The sequence below is a fragment of the Indicator indicator genome, chromosome 11 (genome assembly GCF_027791375.1).
Source record: "Indicator indicator isolate 239-I01 chromosome 11, UM_Iind_1.1, whole genome shotgun sequence".
NCBI lineage: Eukaryota > Metazoa > Chordata > Aves > Piciformes > Indicatoridae > Indicator > Indicator indicator.
The window spans coordinates 25,437,204-25,457,583 of record NC_072020.1 but is presented as its reverse complement, the minus strand read 5'-3'; positions in this window follow the sequence as shown (position 1 = coordinate 25,457,583).

The window sequence follows — 20,380 nt, the reverse complement described above, 5'->3', positions numbered from 1 at the left end:
AACAGATACTTTTATTTGGATAACCAACAGTGCTCACAGTTCGAAGAGTGCATGCTGTTGCTGTTTACTGACATGCTCTGAAGCCCAAAGAGAAACTGCCATTTAAAATGCTTTGAAAAAAAATAACTTAATCAATTTTTTAATATATATGCATATATACACAACACATACAGACACAAACTTATTATTCAGGTTAAATTATTCAGGAAGAGAAAACTAACACAGAAGGAACAACTAATGAAGGAAAATAGAAGCATATTATTCTTGTGGCTGGAAGCACGGAATCAGGAAACAGAAAACCATGATCACAACTTGTTTCCACATATCCAGTGAAGGAACATGAAGAGTCATGCCCACATACCAGTTGCTACCTCTCCATTCCAGGAAAGGCTCGAGTGTGTGCTTTAAGTTACTAATAGCACTGGAATAGAGATATAGTCATCCATCAGTCAAACCTTACAGTCAAAGTAAGAATAACTACCTGTGAATCTTCTCAAAAGGGATGCTTCCTTCCTCCTTTTCACTTACTCTAGCACCTGATTTCCCCACTAAGGAATATGCTTGCACTGGGGGCTAAGGATTAAAAACAAGTGTGCTACTGCTACTTACAGTTCAGTAAATAAGATCTTTCACTACCCAGCTTTTACTGGCTGGCTTTAGGCAAAAGTCTTTCAAGCTTTGCCTCAAAATGTACCTCAAAATGCTCGTCCATCATAATCTTATAAAATGAATTAATGACTCTGTCTTCCATCAGTTTATCCTCATAGACACATGCCAATTCGTGAAGCTACAGATGGTGAAGATCATTTGGTCACTGCAAAGACTTGAGTGTAGCAAATAGAATGCCCTAAAGATAATGGAGTTTTATTTATTTATTTGTGTGTGTGCTTATTTAAAATGCTGTCATCCGGCATCAAAACAAATCACTCAATATTCTGATGATGATAAAGAGGTTTTGGTTTTGTTTCTCTTTTAATGAAGCTGTCTCCAAACAAATGCACACAACCACCACAGATAAGAGCAGAGAAAATTAACAGATCTCAAAAAAAAAAAAATTCCCAACCAAAGAAAAAAACAACCACAAAACCAACCAAACAAAAAACCCAACAGAAAAAAAAAAGGAAAAAAAAAACCACCAAAATCCCAAACAACCATCTAAGATCATTTTAGAGTATGAGGTGGCATGTTTAAAATATCAATCTTTTTTTTTTTTTCAGCATCATCCAATAGATACTGCTTTGTGCTCTAGGTGAATTAAAAGGAGGGCACTCAATAAAGTAAGGCTTTCAACAGCTAGCAATTTGAGTCCTGATTCCCCAAACGTGTTTTGTTTTTTTTCAGAAGATAGTGTGCAACTGAACTAGGCCAAGCAGGTACCATCTTTCAAAAAAACTGTAAAAGGAAGACTCATAAATAATGCAGCCATTCCCTGCCTAAATCAATACATCCCCAGAACTTCACAGTATAGTGCACTCTCTTTTTTTCCATGCATTTGCAACAAGTTTTACTCTATTTTAGAATTCTCAGATGCTTATGTTTAAAATTCCTTGTTGGCGTGGTCAACTTTTTTCCTTTTCTTTTTTTTTTTTTTTAATGGAGATATAAATATTTCGGTTTAGTTTTGTTTCAAAATGAACAAATGAAAGCAACTGAAAAGAAAGAAGTATCAAAAATTTAAGCAGTAGGGACTTTTAGGATCTGAAGTTTGAAACCTTTGGGAGAAACCTGAGAGATTCCTGGCTTAGAATAGCATACAGTTCTGGGAAGAAAACAGAAGGGCTTCAAGACATTGTCTTTGCATGTTACTGAATGAGACCAAATTAATTTCTCCAAGCTGCAGATGTGCCAGATTTGAGCAGTAACTTCCTTCTTTTTTCTCTTTTATGTCTTGCTCCTTAACAAGGTGCAGGAGTTGGTGACTGACATGGCAAATACAAAAAAAGAACTATTTTGGAGGCTACAACCAAGTCAAAGGTGTATGAAAATTTGAAGCTTTGAGGCACAGCCAAAATCCACAGCATGATTATGAATTGATCTAAAGTGCAATTCCAGAACAGTTAGCAAACAAGAGCCGTCAGGTCATGTTTACTTTTTGCACAGGCATTTGTACATTCTGATGAGAATATTTCTGTTCTGTTGTTTCTGTTTGATGTATTTGATCTTTACTGCTTTTTATATGATCAGTTACTTCTGAGGCATCGGTTCATTATTTATGGATTGTGTGATGTAAAAATTGTCACGGGTCTTTCAAATATGTTCAGTTTGGATCAAATTAATTTTCTCCCCATCTACAGCCTAGCAGCTAGGATTCCTTCTTTCACACAACAGATTTCTGTAAAGCAAAAGCCCTTCTTCACCATACCTAAAGGTATGGCTTGGGCTTCCCACTTATGTTCATTTTTCCTACCTGTAATGAGGTAGGAAAAGACTGCAATGTTTGGAGTCACAGCCCATTTCTCCTTGCAAGAAGTTGCAATAAAGTTAAAACAACAACAGAAAACCAAACCAAACAAACCAAGCCAAACAAACAAATAAAAAGCTCCAAACAAACCCCAAGAACAAGAACCCAGACAAAACACTAACAGAAACCTGGTTTTGAGATGTCAGGGTTTTTATGAGAGATACCAAGATAATAGCTAAGTGCAGTTTTCTTTTCCATATAGGCATGTAATTGAATATTTTGATTTTTAGTACACTGTGTCAATACCAGTGTTTTCTCCTTGCTTATTATCTTTCATACATAAAAGGAAATGTGTACATCTTAAGAAAAGTGGTTATTTCATTCCCCCATCTTATTTCTTCTCTCTCTCTCCTTCTCCCCCCCTCCTTCTCCCCCCTTTTTTTTTTCTTTACTTTATCTGCAAACAACTTCCCTGTCAAGTAAGAAATTTTATTCTTAACTCTTACTTTCTAAGGCAGGACTCTTTGCAAGGTTGTCAGGGAGTCTCTGCTTAGCCAAACGTACTTTTTCAGGGACTTTCCTGGCACCATTCTGTTCTCTTGGGTTCTTTGATCTGAATGAGTAAAAAGAAGTTGGCTTCTGGTAAAGGAAATATATAAGGCTTGCCACCTTATCTGTTTCTTACAGCTGTATTCATTGTTTTTATTTTAAACTAAAAATGGTTTGTGTTTTACTGCTTGGCCCAATTTCTGTCTTAACTAGCAAGGGATTGTTGAGTTTAGGTTGATTAAAAGCACACTGTTAAAATTTCTGTCTTCTTTTCAGACTTTCTTTTTTTTTTTTTTTTTTTTGTGAAAGAGATATAGATCTAAATATTCTGGCTGAACATTTAGGGATCAAGCACATAGCTTTTCCTCTCTTCTATTGTGTTTCTTTATCTGACTTGCTAGACATCCTTTCAAAAGGAACACAGCCAAAACAGGTAAACCTCCTTCCATATTATTTTACTTCATTTTATCTACAAAAAAACCCCCAAGTTTTCCAGCATGTGAGGAGATAATACCATGGAGTTGCACTTTTGTTTCTTAGTGTTAATTTACTTTGCAAATAGGAACACATTGTGCAAGGAAGGTAGCAATTGTATTCCTTACAGATAGGATGAGTACAAGGTGTTCAGTAAGGAGAAATTAAAGCATCCTTCTGAAGAGAAATGTTCCAAATCTCTCTTGCTGGAAATCTAGCCACGTGCAATTTGCTTTTATTTGGACTTTTGCACTGCACAATTGCTGGAATTAGAAATGGAAAAGGTCAATGAAATCACCAAATCTATTCTTCCAGCATGGATTGATCAAATTGAAGGCATGCTATGTATAGTGATGATAAGTAAGACTGGAAGATATATGGTCTCTATTAGGCTGTTACTGACCAAGCCACTGAACATTGTCCCAGGAATGTTTTTGTGGCTATCATTCTGTTTTCCTACCTTGAACAATAATCTGCTAGGTTGTGTGACACTTTGAAACCAATTTATGTAAAAGCACAGGCACTTTGATGTATTTCAGAAGCTTGATACTACGTTATCAACATGCCAGATGCCAACTCTTGGCCTTCCTGACTATCCAGCCATGGCCATTAATTCTCTGAGTGCTAGAGTTATTGGTGTGTCTCAAGTAAAGCCTTTTCATATACAATGTGACATGCAACAGAAGAACTGATACTTTCCAGGAGGATGGTGGGCATGTGAGATCTGAAGACCAAGCCTTTGCAAACATGATGAGTCTCATCACTTCTTTACATAACTCTCACAGACTCGTTTCATTCACTCTTTGCTCTGCACCATATATAAGAGCAACAAAACAAACCTTCTGTTGAACTTACCAGGCATAGAAAACGCTGCTTGTAGACACTGATCTTCAGGCTCTGTCATCATTGAGAGGTGTGCAGTTACTCAGGGCATTAGACCTGAAACAACAATTTGTGAAATAAGCACTGGTTATAATTAATTAACCATTTCAAGCCTTTTCAGTTTTACAATTACTAATGATTTCAAGACGTCTCAGTTTTATATCGAGTCACCTTTGTCCTTCAGATTCTTCTGAAGGTTTTTCCCACAAACACCTTCTGTGTAGTGATTGTGCAACAGACAGCTAGCATGGCCTTGTCCATCTGCACCACCAGGGAAATCAGAAGCACTCTTCTTATTTGTTCTGTTGGCATATGTGCTCTAATGCTATGGAAAAGGCTTTTTTTTAGATTTTTTTGTACCATCTAAAACTTGAACATGAACTGGGGATTAATCACCTGGGCATTCAGTGCATCTTAGTATCGCAACCCATCTTGGCAATTATGTGCTGTAAGCAAAGAGAATAAGAGACACAATTGTAAGATTAGTGCAAGGACTTCATATTAGCCAATTATTTGCTTACAAATGTGTTTTCCTGAACCACAAAATCTTACTGTGTATAGCAAATATTAACATGATACTCATCCCCTTTATTACAGACACGCATTAATGTAGCTCGATTTGCACAAATCTAAGGCAAATGGTTCCTTATGTCTACTATTTTCAGGTGCAGGTGGTCCATCTTCTTAAACTTTTTGGCAATGTTGATTATCTTAAATTTCAACAGAATGCAGAGGAATCTGTGAATGCTGCCCTTGGAATGTACAGCAGAGGAAAGGAGTATGTTCAGTTCTATGAAGAGTGTGGAAGCACTCTTGAGTGGTCAGGTATGCTGAGTTATGTGAAATTTTTTTCCCTCTTTAGCATGTAGGTTAAATAGATGCTTTCAACGACATGAAATGCTACCTAAAAATGTGAATTTAGAGAAAATTATTTTTTAAAAATTACATCTGTTTTTAAAAATTACATTTGTTTTCAAATTTCAAATTATATCATGGCCCAAAACTGTAATTAACAAATAACCCAATAAGTTGTCTAGTTGCCCCATGTGCATATTTTTTTTAAATGTAGAGAATTAAGTGTTTAAGTACAGTGAAAAAAAAAGCACCAAAAAAAAGTACAAAAATCCTCAGAACTGACTAAGCCTATGGCTGAGTGTGGCATTTCTCATACTTCCTCTCTTCTGCCCTTTTATGTCATCTTCCATTATACTCTCAGATCCCTTCCTCTCTTTATCCTCTAGCACACACCTCTGCAGACCTCCAGCTCTCTCTCATGTCACCTATCAGCTGAACAGGGTTTTAGCTGTTTTTCAGCCTCATATTTGCTAATTGGCCAGCCAGTATGTGTGCTAACTGCGTAGCAGTAGGTCGGAAAGAGCAGATCAGCAGCTTCTGAGACAATAACTTATTGTTCTCAGAACAGTGCTGAATGGATAAGCATTCACATTGCATAAAATCAATGTTGCATGTGGTTCTAATGATTGATTGTCTCAGCAGGGAGGCCCCAGACTGAATGGACAAATATATGCAGCTTGCCTCTTGGAGATAGTTTCTCCAAGATACAGCTACGTTTGAGTGCACAGAGACATAGCAAAGACTGCATTGTCTGTGTTTGCTGTGTGCCTGTGAACAGCAAAGCTCCAGACTTTCATATCTGGAGCTCTAAGACTGTATTCCCGTGTGTTCAAGTGGATATGCAAAACAAAACAATGTCTGGTCTCTCAGTAATTAGGCTCCTACTGAAGAGGCAGTAGAAGAGAGAAAACTGAAGAAAATGCAATTAAAAACCTCGCTCTCATTTCATGCTTGTAAAGAATGATGACACAAAGAAAGTCTTTTTTTAAAGATTACTGAGATGGGCTTCCTATATTGTTAGTATAAAATATATCATTTATGTTACAAGCATAAATTTATGCATGTTTAGGGGTTTTATTCTTCAAAAGATAGAGTCTTGGTTGCAACACCTTGAAGAAGCTGTACACAAAACAATGCACCTCTATACCATGGAGGTGATAATAGCCTACAAAGAGAAACAGAGAGAATAGGGGGGGGGCGTTGACTATCAGCTCAGGTTACACTTACTGATTCTCAAATCTGATGGGTTTCAGATATTGAAATCACAGAATGACAGAAACGTTCAGGTTGGAAAAGACCCTCAGGATCACCAAGTCCAACTGATAACCCTACTCTATGAGGTTCACCCCTGAACTATATCCCCAAGCACCACATCAAAACAACCTTTAAACACATCCAGGGGTAGGTGACTCAACCACCTCCCTAGGCAGCACATTCCAATGCTGACCACTCTTGCTGGGAAATTTTTTTTTCCTAATGTCCAGTCTAAACCTACCCAGTTGTAGCTTGAGGCCATTTGGTAGGCTGGAAGAAGCCTAGTGGCATCAGCCCTGAAGGACAGCCACAGGAAGCAGATGTGGGTATCTTGTTTCTGTTTGATCCATGGAAAATAGGTGCAGTGTGAAAGTGGTCTCATAAGAAGAGTGTCATATCTAGTAATTTCAGACCTGTAATAAATTAACTGCTATTAGCACCTGCTGAAAAAAAGAAATACACCTTTTGCTTCCATCTCTATTATCTCATGGGCACTGTTATCATATCTTAATTAATGGAATTTCAATAGGATAATTCTGAAATCAGATAAAAGGGAAAAGCAAAGATACTGCCAAATGTCAGCTGTGATGGTGTGACAAGAACAGAGCATGCAGCTGCTACACATAAAAGTATTAAACATAGGTATTTGAGTAAGGAGGCCAAAACCGTTGGTTTTATTTGTGTCAAACCAAAAAGTTTACTTCTGATATCACTAGCTTAAAAGGATAGCTTCTGCAGTTTGGTTTTTGCTTCACCCTTTTTGACCTCCAGTGTATTTTGGATATTTTTATCCTGGTGTGAGTGCTTTTTCCCCTTTTTGAAAAACTTTAAGTAATTTTGGTTTTCTTTTCCAACCTAGAAAATCTCCAAAGGGAAACATGAAATAGGAAAGAGACTTTAAAGGGGAGGTATAAACCTAGGTGTATAAAATGTTGGTAAGGAGAGGTTTAGTGAGTGGCAATGTGTTCTGCATCTGCATAAAAGCACAAGTGCTTCAAGGTGAGTCTAATCCTTCATAATCAGTTGTAGTAGTTATTATTCATAAGTGGCTAGGAATGAGGTGTGAGATCTACTGATGACAGCTGTGGCTTTGTGATGGTCACATTTCTTTTGTCTGAATAGCTCTACTTGGCATAATGGCTCTGCAGTAGCTTTTTAGGTCACCAGTTTCCCAGCTTTCGCTTGGCTGTCACAGCTACGCCATAGATGGGATGATGTCCAGAAACATTGTTTTGCTAACACTTGCAATACTCAGTTTCAGGCCTGTTATGAGTACTTGGGAAATGTCCCCCCCCAGCTGGTTATTACACCTTTGACTGACAGGTAGTGACTTACTAACAACAGTGCCTGCTTTAACTGTTTCAGTGAATAAAAGGTTAAATTTTCATAAAAGTTCAGTGTTCTCTCACACCTCATGTGTATGTTACAAGGTTATTAAGACAATATCTTTGAGCATTTATATGCAGGTAGGTGTGCATATTTAATGCTATGAATTTTAATGTCCATTACTTTCAAAGTAATTGAAATTTTTAATTCATAACTTAGTGTACATATTCAGTGTCTAGTCTGAAGAGTGTGTGGATCTGGATCTGTACTAAAGCTAATCAGGAATTTTTAGCATATCAAGTCTACACTTAGAGTACATATCCCACCTGATGTTACTAGCCTTGTTTTGAGGTGAAATTTCTGTTTCTTTATAATTTCTATTTAAAAAAAAATCAGTACTCAAGTTGTGCCTGCCTGTACACTGTAATGACAAGGGAAATTACATGTATTTCTTGCCTTTTCTTTTAAACTTCATCAAAATTGTGAACATAACTTTGAGCACGTGGGATGTACATAAACATGTGCAAGAATATTTGCTGGTTCATGGTAACAGCTGGCATAACCTAGTAAAATGGCCATTTAAAAAATGTCTGCCTACCACAGTATTCCATGAGTGTAGCCATGCAAGTGTTCATAGGGGTTTCATAGCATTGTGGCCAGCAGATCCAGAGAGGTGATTCTGCCACTTTGTTCTGGTAAGACCTCACCTGGAGTACTGTATACAGGTCTGGAGCTCTCAGTACAGGAAAGACATGGACCTGATGGAGTGGGACCAGAGAATGGTCACAAAAATGATCAGGGAGCTGGAGCACCTCTGCTATGAAGACAGGCTGAGGGAGCTGGGGTTGTTCAGCCTGGAGAAGAGGAGACTCTGGGGAGACCTAACAATAACCTTTCAGTACCTGAAGGGGACCCACAAGAAGGATGGAGAGAGACTGTTTACAAAGGTCTGCAGTGGCAGGACAAGGGGCAGTGGCTTCAAAATAGAGAAGAGTAGGTTTAGATTGGATGTTAGGAGAAAGTTCTTTACCATGGGGGTAGTGGAACACAGGAACAGTTGCCCAGGGAAGTAGTTGTGGCCCCGTCCCTGAAGATATTAGAGGTGAGGCTTTGACAGGGCTGGGCAACCTGATCTATCGAGGATGTCCCTGCTTGCTGCAGAGGGCATTGGACTAGATGACCTTTAGAGGTCCCTTCCAACCTAAACCATTCTATGATTCTGTAACTATCAGTTGAAGGTGAAGCCATATACTCTTACTTGGTTAGATATTGAATATGTGATTGTTGAGAAGCTCTGAAAAGTTTAGTGCACAGCAAAAAAATTAATGCCTTTTTGGGCACTGCAGGACAGTCTATTATGTTTTTCTTAAAAGAGTATGTTTGTGCTTCATATCTGAACACTAACATTTCATGGAAGAAAGTTTGCCATTGAAAAGATCTGCCTCTATTTTGCATGCTGCACTTGGTGAGTCTCTATCAAATGGTGGTTTTTTAGAGTGAATTAATTGCACAAGGGGTTTCTCTGGGCAGTGAAATGATGCCAATTTATTCTGACAAAGTGTTGGAGCTGCACTTCGAACTATGTAGTAATGGTCTCTGACTTAAATGGTGCAGGCCTTGCTTAAAAAAAGGGTTGTCACTTGAAAACCTTCTTCTTGCATGAACACTTTTCACTGATTTAATCAAGACTTGAGGGGGGGGGGGGACACAAAAGATTCTATGATTTCATATCTCAGCATATTGAAGTTCAATGGGGCAAGCTGCAAGGCATTACCAGGCTGTCTGGGGAGGCACACAAGTATGGGCATGCTGTCTGGGATCTGCTTCTCTGAGCAGCAAATCTCAGATTTTTAAAGGACATAAACTCAGGGCAGAACTGGGCATCAGTTTTGCTTCCATAAGCAAGTTGAAACACATACTGTGCTCTTCTGTATTGAAAGTACAAAGAGATTTTGGTGTATTTTATTTCTGTTTTAGCCATGGAGTTCCTGACACAGTGCTCCCTCATGTTTTCACTGTAGAGACACAAAAGTGGTAAAGTTAGAAAGCTGGTTGCTCAGACACATCTTGCCAACCAAGCATCCTGCTTCAAATATAGCACAGGGCAGTAGCAATAATTAGCTTTCTTCTCTGAGCTTAGATTATAATCACTTGTAACAAGCAGTAAGTAACATCTAGTTACAAGGAGGAGGTTAGGATTTGAATTCACACATCTCTGCAAAGATTGTTGCTGAGTAAGACCCTATAGTTGGGTCTCAACAAACACTGGAGGGAGACTCTCAGATGCCTTCCACTTCCCCATTAGTGGGAGCTTTTAAAAATACTTCTCAACTTAGCTGTTACTTTACCCAGGCTTAAATTAATCACCATCTAAGAACTCTTCAAGGCAAAGCAGGATTGGTTTGCAACAAGGGAACTATATTGGGCAGCTCCTCAAGTCAGAACTTTGCACAAGGGGGGAGAGGGTGATGGGGACCCCATCCACCCAAGTCATTGTGGGGTGGCTCTCACTCTTTCTTGCAATCAGCTGCCTTGGTGGCCACATTTCCATAGTGAACTAGATGACAAGAGAGCAGGAGGGGTCATTCCCTGTTGCTACTAGGTGTTTCATCTTTCAGTGGAGTACAAGGTGGGATGGGAAATGAGTGTGATTTAGTTTTGTTGGTGTTTTTTTTTTTAATTGGTGTTGTTTCTTTTTATTTGGGCAGGAAAGAGTAAGATATATGAAATAATATAAATTAACAATATATCTACTGAAAGATAAATTCTAATTATTTCTTTATTTGATGTGCTTTCTATTATGATTTTCTCTAGTTTTGTCATTTTTGTTTGTTTGTTTGTTTCCCAATTTTCGAAATGTACTTGCTACATGCAGCTGAAGTTACCTTTATTGGTTTTCACATAAAATAAAACTCCTTTGCAATTGCAGTATGAACTGCTGTATTTGGGACTCAGGAATTCAGCTCTATAGCTGATGTCTCTAATAGCTTTTATCCATTGTACAATGCACAGGGATGAATAGGAGGTAACTCGTAAAGCATTAACTCCACATATTTGCCACTTAATAAAAATCTCACAAGGGAGAGAAGATGTATTAGATAGTACTAGTCTGATATTTCTTGTGCAAGCAGTTATTCTATTTGCAAGAAGAGTATTGGTAGAAGAGGTAGAACCTCTAGAGTTTAGAAGAGCATGCAGTTCTTCATAATTGACTGCAATAGTTATAACAGCCCTTGTCTGGGCTTTTGAAGGAATGCTTCTTAAAGAATAGTTTACTTAAAAACGTTTAACAGAAGGATCTTTATTCTTTTTCTAAACTATATCAATATTTGTCAGCAACACACTGCTGAACTAAATCACTGGTCTTAATTTTGTCACTTAAACGTGAATGGGGAACAAAAGGAATCTCTGTAGCTGTAGTAAGAAAAGTGCTCTGAGGGACTGATTTTTTTTAACTATATTTTTTCAGCTGACCTGAACACAAAATTCAAGCTGTCTTCTCTGCTACTACATAATTTAAGTAGTGATTTTTAAGGAAGAAAATGCTTAACCTTTGCGTTGTTGCTTTGTATTACTTTTTTAATTGGAGATTTTTCTCGTTTATATCATGAAAATGATTGTGGTCTTGTTCTAAAAGTTTGAACTAAAAGTTACATTTAAAAAAGAAACAAACACTGCAACCTCCAAAGGCTACCACAACTTCACATAAAAGCATGAAAGCCTTCCCAAAATCCAAATCCTTTGAACAATGATGGGATTTTTAACAATAGCAGAGTGTTGCACTTGACTTTCAGACTCTGTACAGCTGCTGCCAGTGTCCTAAAGTCATTGATGGCAGGTGTGGACACTGTAGTCTGTGCCTACTCTAAGTTTGGTGGTACCTGTCTCACAAGCCCTGTGTTTCTCAGCTGCCTGCTTTGTGTACAGCAATGTTACTGAATACTAACAATCAACAGTGTCTAATTAGCTCCTTTCACTTTGAAGTAAGGTCCTTGTTAGCTTTGACTGACACTCATAATTGTGACTCTCTGAAGCTCTGTTTTTGAAGATGTTTGCATGCAACAGTCATTATTTAAGTGACTTGTTCTTACTATGTTTAAATACTAAGCTGTGTGTTTGGATTATGGGGTTTGTTTTCTTCCTTAGACCCTGTGCCATGGGTGTCCCTGACATTGAACTGATCTCTGAAATTCAGCTGGTCGCTGAAGGGTTTATTGATAGAAGTCTATTAGCCAGGAAACTTGTTACCTTGCACACTCTCTGTAGGGAGCTGCTTTCTAAACAGGTGAGGGTCTCTTTGGACTTCTGGGCTTGATTTGTGTAAATTAACATTTACTCCATAATAGTGTGGCTGGATGTTGTGTAATAATTGGAATTTTTTAATTGTCTAACACATTATCTTTTATTTTTAAGGCACTTAAATTACTTCCCTATCCCTATTAAATTGTCAGATACGGATTTAGAAGAAAGTGCCCTTTCCTCCCATCTTGGGACATTTGTAATGTGTCAATTTTGCATTAAATAATTGTATATCACAGCTTCATACCTGGGATGGCTGAACAGCATCATGCTGTTGTGCAGCATCTGTATTAGTGACATAACTATCAGTTGGAGAGGAGAAAAGATCTCAAAGTAAGAATTATTATGAATAAAAAAATAACAATTAATCCAAAATGAATGCATTCTAAGCCTTTTCCAGCAAATACACTGGAGAATTGTTTGGCAAATGCAATTAAAGCATTGCTAAAAAATGTCATTATTGTACTAAGAAGAGTTCAGATTTAGAATGGTTAAGTTGAAAATCTGCAGCTTACAAAATTTGGAAGGTTTAAAATTTCTTCCCTATCTGTATGCTGTTCACTCATGTCCAGTTGTATGATTTTTCACAAGAAATTGTTAATATTCAGTTTTATTAGTGGAATAAGAACACGGTGAACCTTTCAACCTTAAGCCATAACCTTTAGCAAGCAGGAGCCAAAGTGACTTTATTTTCATGCCTGCATAATTTTAAAATTATCTCTAAATGCCCTGAAGTTTTCCTGACACATTCATGCAATGTTTCTAGAAATCATGGCTTTGAACATTGAACTTCTAAGGACAGCAATATTGTCTGCTTTACTAGAACAAGAGATTCCTCAGAGGTGATGTTACTTTGTCCACGAGTAATTTTCTGAAGTTAGAAAAATCAGTTACAATTGTTTCCCATTTTAATAATAATAATGATACCAGTGCTTAAAGAAAAAACTAGTATGTTCTTATTTTGGTTTTTATTCCATTTGGTTTTCTTTTAATGGAAATGGAAGAAGTCAAATCCTTTTGACTAAAATTCTGGACTGCTGCAGGAAATATACAGCCATTCAGAGAGCTCTGAAAACATTGGTCCAGTGTTGGGGCTTTTAGGGCTATCAATATACTTTTGGGTGCATTAGTATCCTAGCCTACAAAAACTGGAGAGGGAAAGAGATGAATGTTAGACAGCCCTGGAAAAAAGGAAGAAGAGGGACTGAACAGCCAATGTGTAATGAAGAGTGCCTTCTGCATTGGCTAACTACCTTCTCACTAGGCAAGCATAGAGCAAGACAGAGGTTTTCCCTCTGCCTTTCACTTACCAAAAGTTTCTAAGGCTTTTCCTCTAGGCCTAATACCTATCTGTTTCTCCTTTCCTTTGATTCTGATGTTGGAGCTGGCTGCAAAATATGTTGACATTTTGTCCAGTCATTTCTTTTGGAAACAGAAGAATATTGCTAACATCAGGTCAAATTATAGATGTTTATCAGCAATTTTTTTTGCCTGCCTTGGAGGCGTAATTGCACCCTATGCAGTAATATGTGGTGGTGCAAATTTTGCCATTTAAAAATATGGAATGAAGTAATGGAATACTAAAAATGAGATATTTGCCCTTTTTTTTTTTCGGTTGTTGTTCTCTTTTTTTTTTCTTTGCTAGATTTCCAACACTGGCCTAAAACCATGGCAAAACTACAGCACAAACAAGAGACAAGAAAGGTGTGATTTTACTCTGTAAAGCAATTCTTAAATATTGCCACTTAGTTTTATTTCCTGTATTAACATGACTAGTTAAAGTATTTTCACAGGGCTATTAAGACTGGGGACTGCCCAGTTTTGGTAGTTGCAGGCTCACTGAAATGAGGAGACAAGAACAGACCTGAAGATCATGTTAAATCTTTACTTAAAAGCATCTGTGATTAGGAACTGTTTCTGGTGGTTTGCTTTTGAATAAAAAAAAGAATACTAAAAATAAAAGGATTTAATGCTCTTGTGATATGTAGTTTATCACCCTTTTTCAGGTGCTTATGAGAGCCCTAAAAGACTTCAATTTGCCTAGAATAGTGACAGATGATACCCCAATTTTCCTGAGTCTGATCAGTGACCTGTTTACAGCTCTTGATATTCCAAGGAAGAGGAACCTGCAATTTGAACAGATGGTTAAATAATCTACCCCAGAGCTTCACTTGTAGCTTGAAGAAAGCTTTATACTCAAAGTGAAAGAATTCATTGCCTTTAATTACTCGTCTTAAGAGTTTCAATCAAAATAATTGCAGATGGGTTGTATTAGACATGATGATTATTTTTGAGTATGCTACAGTATTGATAAGGTGTCCTCAGTGTCTTGTTATTTCAAACGCACTTTGCCATGGCAGTAATGCACCTCAGTATGATGAAATTATCCATAAAGAAACACGTATCCTGCTCAAGAACACTCTCCACACTGACAAATGTGTTTGTTTGTGTACAGTACCAAGAATTTGTACTTGATAACAAATTAATTGTTGGTGATTTTATACATATATATATATAGGGAGGGAGGAAAGACGAGTAAGGGAGCAAAACATGTAAACAAGGAGATGTGGATTTGGAATGTGCAGGGCTACACAAAACTTTTCTCTGTGTGGGTATTTGTGTATAATATATTCCACATTGTGCTATCCACATTAAAAACATCATGTGCATGTATGAGTTCAAGTATAGGCATAAGAATTAGTTGTCTATAAACTAAATTTAAACCAATTATAGTTTGAATCAGAGATACAGTGAAAAGGTGGAACTTTCAAACACTGGTTATTATATGACCCAAGTACAGTGTGATTCTTTGGACTACTAGGTAAGTATATTCCTGCCCTCCTTCAAGCAACATCCACATCTGCTCTGTGATACAACACCCCTTTCCTTTATTAGGTTTTATTGGAAACTGAAATAACAAAGCTGGTTAAATGTGGCTGATTTCAAGATTTATAAAGGTTTGTTTTGGTGTGGGTTTTTTGTGGTGGTTTTTGTTGTGGTTTGTTTTGTTTTGTTTTGTTTTGTGGGTTTTTTTGTTTGTTTGGTTTTTCCTGCAGTCTATCTTGTTTCATTATCCTGGCAGAAAGATGAAAGACAATAAAGCTACACCTTGGAGTATTATGAACTTTGCTATCAGCCTTCTATAGAGTGTTTTGATTCCTGTTAACTGGGCAAATCAGAAGATGAGCACTGAGGAGCATGGACTTGTTCCTATCGAACTTTAGAAAAATCAATGTGGATGCTCTTCACTAAGAAATCCATCAGCAGCCAAGCTGTTTTCATTCTCAGCTCACAGAATTATTTCTTTGTAAGAATCATGTTGTTTAGTGAACTAATTTTTTATTTTAATGAATTATAGCTGTGTAACCATTCAGAGTGTAGAATCCACTCTGCTAAAGAGATGGCAGAATTGACACAACTTCTGTTAGACAGAGATAGTAAAATATATTGCCAAAATAATGGAGAAATAATTGTAATAGATAATGCTTGCCCATTTCTACTACTGAATGTTGGCAACTGCATGGATTTTATTCCCTGTTTAATACATTCTACTAGAATCAACTGCAGAGCATAACCATTTCAGAATGAGTCTCCTTTCCTGTCCTTAGGATTAATGGAAACTTGGGACTAGACTAGCAGAGATGCATGAGTAAACCAAGGTGAACAGTGGAGTGTGAACAGGGATTTGCAGTCAAGGACCCAGTTCAGGAAGAAAGTCAAAGATGCCTGCTGTACCAAAATTGTCACTAAGGTGCAGCCTGTTCCTCCTCTTCAGGTGATGAAATATATGTACATTGGCACGAAACAAAAGCCTGTTTGGAACGATCTTGTTGCAAAAGTTCTGAGAGCTGATGAACTGGTGGGGGTTATACACCGTGCAGAAGTTGGAGGAAGCTATTGCAACATGTGGAATGTCCCTCAGATTTTTTTCTACTTTGTATTGTTTACTGTACTGAGACAAGATAAGCACTAAAAAAAAAAAGAGTGGGGGGAAGGCACCTCATAACCATGGCTTAGGTTCTATTTCTTAAAGGGGAAATTGAAAAATAAATAAATATCTACAAACACCTGTTTTGAAACAAAACTTAATCACATAGTTTGTGACACACTATTCTGAAAAACAAACAAACCAAATCCCCAACAAAACAGAAGGGAAAGAAAGGGCACCTCTCACCTTTTCAGTACCCAGCTCTTTCATGGCATTTTTAACTGTAATTTGGACTTCATCTCCTGCTTTATGAAACCAGACTCCTGGAAGGTCTGTCGAGGTGGTATCTTCTGCTGCTAAAAGCCTGGCCTATAAAGCAAAAAGACAATAAAATAAGTAAATGAATAAGAAAAATCAGTGTGGTGGGTTGAAATTACCCCCCAACATAAAATTGTCAGGCCAGCTCAGATGGAAGCAAATGAAGCTGTATTTACAAGCAAAACTACAATCTAGAAACATGGAATGCAATGAGTATGCACAAAATATACAATATTTAGACGTATTCACAATTTATAAACAACACAAGAACCACCCCCCTGGACAAAACCAGGGGGTTACCAAGAACTTCCTCCTCTTCCTCCTCTTCCCCCCATACACAGGACAAGAGAAAAAAAGGAGAAAAGCAGAGAGTAGCTTATTCGTACTTCACCACAACAAAGAAATGCAGCCAAGGTTAGAAGCGACCACCTACTATCTGCTAGAGCGAAGAAGGCTGAAAAGAGAAAGAGTTTACACAACTAACTTTATGTTAGATATCAGACCAATGGGAATATTTAGACCTTATCATTATTTTCCCTTTTACACCCAATGGTAATTTATTTACATTCTACAACTTTTCTACTCAAGATCTGTGGAGAATTTCCTAGGCACAGTCTAAAACTGCCACAATCAGACATAAGCATATACCAAAACATTCAAAATTAATTCAAGTAAAAACCAAACCCTAAATACGTTGCACTGGACTTCAAATGTAATCAGCCCAAATTAAATATTTCTTGATGTTGTTACTGTATTTTTTTTTTGTTCTGAAACAGTCTGTAGAGAGACAGTCTGCACGTTCTTTTGCTGTGACATACTGTACGTGGTAATACTGACAGGCAGGTTTATTTGCACAGCTGCCACTGAAGTTCATGTAAGTTACAGACACATTATTTTCACACTAGAAATCTTGGGGGATGGTGGGGACATTTGCCATATTTTGTTACTGCTTTGTTTATTTAAAATATCCCCAACTTGAATTTTTTTATTCAAAGCTTTGAAAAGATTTACCACAGACAATTTTTTTTTCATTTTTCTGTTAAGAAAAATAGCAAATATTTTGTGGTAGGCCTGCTTAGGATCTTTCTGCATTAAAAATAGTTTTAAATGTTCTGTTTTTAAAAAAAAAAAAAAGAAAACAACCCAGATATGAAGAATGCTTGGAATAGAAATATTTTGGTTTGCTCACTCTCTTTTGTATTTCTTTTCCTCAGTTTCCAGATTTCTTCATTTTAAAAATGATTGAAAATTGAATTTTATTTTTAGAGAGAAAAAAAGTTAACGATGCTTTAATTCAAAATTTGAAAATCAACAGCTGATCCATTTTTCAACCTAGGAACCAAGCCACTGGAATTCTTTTTAAGAAACTGAAATAACTTATTTTTTGGTTCATACAATTTCTCTGGCTTTCCAGTTACATAATGAACCATTGTAAAATATACCTCTCCTCTTTTTGGTCTCTTTTTCTTTTCTCTCACTCTTTTTTTTTTTTTTTTATTTTTTTTCTTCTTCTTTTCCTACCTACTGTCAGGTCAAGACTCCCTATACACTAACTTAAAAAAAATTATATTTCCTTACCTTCCATTTCCCTGTGCCTGTCATTTCTTCTGTTTACTATCCAGAAACATTCTCCTTTGCTATCCAGTAAAGTTTCTAGCCACATTGCTTGGTTTTCTTATAAATATTTCATATAAATTATCACTCTGAAGTATTCCCCTGTTCAAACAAGAAAGAGAATCATTCAAGCTTAGTGCTATTTTCAGGCTCAGCAGGGCGACAGTCAGGCGTGGAAGAATGCTGTAGCTCTGCAAGCCAGCTCTGTCTTCAGAGAATTGGGTCCACTTGTCTGAGCAGAGACAAATTCACTTCTCAAGCCACAAGGTGCCTCTATCTGAAGCCAAAATCTCTGCTCCTCTTACACACTGAATAGCTGGCAGCAGTGGTTCTACCACCTGCCTGACAGTACTGCTGCATCTATGTGCAGAGCGTGAGATACCATCAGCAGTCTCTGGCTGAACATTTAATTCCTGTCACATTCATAACCTGGTACCACTGTCTCTGACTGCAGGATTTTGCAACTCCAATATTGCTCTCAGTGATGACATCAGATTCTTCACCTTTTAACTCCAAACCTCTATGAGTGAACTGCTGTATCTAAAGGCCACATTTCCTAAGGAATAGGATTAAAATAACTGCAATAATTACTTGTCATTAGCAGTCACCTTGTTGATAACTTATAAGGAAAAATTAGGAGGTTTATCAGAAAGCTCGGCTTTGTTTCATGCACAGATGTGTGGGACAGTTGCTGTTAGCACAAAACAAAGGGAGGTTTTACTGAAGTCATTGGTTTATGTGGCAGATAAAGCAAAGACTCTGGATATGTACATTCCAGTATGCCACTTAAAGCAGAGGAACTATTTTAACGCTGCATTTACACAGTGATTGGATGGTTGCAGTTGGATCAGAGCCATTTAAATCATCAAGATTGTGGTAAACTAAGTCTACTTTTCTTATTCTTTCACTGCATCTAAAAGCATCTATAAACTTAATACATTCATACCACCATTCCAAGGGGTGAGGGAGACTCGTTAGTACACCAGAGCGTGATGAACATGACACAAGTGATCAGCTCATGGGGAGTGATCAGCATCTCTGTTCCAGGACCTGGCACATGTGCTACAGGGAATGATGCAAAAGGAGGAGGAGAATGCAGTTAGTTATCTCAGCCCTCTCCTTGCTTTTAGCACCGCATCACAGCATGACAAACACCAGTATAAGAACTGGCTAAGTGCAGTTCATAATTCCGAAGCAATGTAAGCCAAGACATCTGCTTTGCATTCCGAATCTTCTCCTAAAGCACCACTAATTTGGCCTGCAAATAAATTTGTTTATTCTTGCAACTGTGTAAAGAAACTTTATACCTATTAGGTTCAAGACTTTCTTCCTTCCCTGCTCAACTACTATACTGTCTATAAACCACAGACTGCAAATAGTCTGGGGACCTTTGTTGCTACTTTCACTCCATACTTCCCTTGTCCCATTAGAATTGTCTTTTGTAGGGCTGCTTTCAACAAAACATTGCAAATTCTTCAAATAAACAAAGTGCCCTGTTGTTAGAAATGAGCATCTTTGCTACAACTATCAACACCCTCAAGCTATGTCTCAGAGCAGATAAACCTTTGCAAATTCCCCATCTCTAAGAATGACAACTGTCATCTGGTGGGGCCTGTCATAAACCCCCGCCCTCTTTATTCTTTCACATACTGCCTCAACTGGGAGAGCTGACAGCACAGTTTTATCATGTACCTCTGCAGGGACTGGATACTCATCCACAAGAACAGTTTTAAAGGAAATCCCTCAAAGCAAAACATGTTCCAGGACATTCAGTTTGGTTATAAGTAACAAATCCACTCAAACATCAAAGTGAGCAGAATGAGTGGGGAAGGGGTGGCACCAAGGCAGATAAATTGCAGAAAGAGACAGCTATGGAACCTGCCTTGGCAAACCTTGTGAGCTGCACATCCATCTGTTCCACATTAATCTATCTCCACGGGGTTTCAGTCCAATCATCAATGCTGCTCTGGAACAGAAAGTACAGATAAAAGTGTCAACAGCATTTGGTAAAGACTAACTTCTCCTACATAACAGCTAAATGGATGGAAGGGAAAGCCCATCACACAGTAATCGTTCTTGGGTCTTATTTTTTTCCAACCCTACACCACCACTACCTACAAAGCACACAAAATAATCCATTTTATCAAAATCCAACTCCAAAAGCCAAGCATTTAAATAGTTTCATGGTTCAGTATCTGACAGGTGTACATAGAGACCTTTCTTCTGCTACTGAACACGTACAACATACTGGTGCACATGGGAGATGCAGGGGGGAACTGCCCTGCACCTCCTCCTGGCAATACAAATGCTATGCATATAATTATGGAAATAAAATCTAGCACATATATTTTTAACAACTTCTTGAGGGAAACAGAACTTTACAAGACTGATTTCCCATGCAGGTCTGTACACTGTCTTTTCTGGATACTTGCGTCTAGACTTCTACAGTTTTCTGATGTAGAATCCTCAGTTCTGGCTTT